Source organism: Octopus bimaculoides, chromosome 6, assembly GCF_001194135.2.
Source record: "Octopus bimaculoides isolate UCB-OBI-ISO-001 chromosome 6, ASM119413v2, whole genome shotgun sequence".
Taxonomy (NCBI): domain Eukaryota; kingdom Metazoa; phylum Mollusca; class Cephalopoda; order Octopoda; family Octopodidae; genus Octopus; species Octopus bimaculoides.
In genome coordinates this window covers 35,474,249-35,475,170 of record NC_068986.1, presented here as the reverse complement: position 1 = coordinate 35,475,170, position 922 = coordinate 35,474,249, and positions in this window count along the sequence as shown.

Sequence of the window (922 nt, the reverse complement as noted above, 5' to 3'; positions counted from 1 at the left end):
ATGTATGTATGTATGTATGTATGTATGTATGTGTGTGTGTATGTATGTATGTATGTATGTATGTATGTGTGTGTATGTATGTATGTATGTATGTATGTATGCATGTGTGTGTGTATGTATGTATGTAAGTATGTATGTGTGTGTGTATGTATGTATGTATGTATGTATGTGTGTGTATGTATGTATGTATGTATGTATGTATGTATGTATGTATGTGTGTGTATGTATGTATGTATGTATGTATGTGTGTGTGTATGTATGCGTGTATGTATGTATGTATGTGTATATGTATGTATGTGTGTATGTATGTATGTATGTATATATGTATGTATGTTTGTATGTTCAATTCTGTTTTTAATAATCTGAAATTTTCCACAAAATACCTATGTATTCACACACACACACACACACACACACACACACAATCACACATAAACACACACACGAACACATACTCGAAAACACACACACGGACGCAAACACGCACAAACACACGAACACAAACACTCAAAATCGTTTGGAAGCAATATTTAACAACGTAAAAGTTGAATAAGAAACAATTAAAAACTTAGATTTTTCTACAGCTGTTACTCTGAGTTTCGCTACGCCACTTCTCTATATATATGTGTGTGTGTGTGTGTGCGTATATGTATGTGTATAAATGTATGCGTACTTATATATGTGTGCTTGGTTGTTAGCGCTGAAGGGAGTGAGTTCTTTGTGTGTTTACATGTGGCTTGAAACGCATGTTACGGATGTGTGTTAAAACTTTGTATAGAACGACATCTTGTGTCTGTATGTGCTCGTTTTAATTGTATATGCGACTGTCTTTTTCTGTGTGTATAGGTGCGGTCGTTATAGTTTTTTCATGGCTGTGAATATTCATATACGTATGTGTGTGTGTGTGTGTATGTTTTTGTGT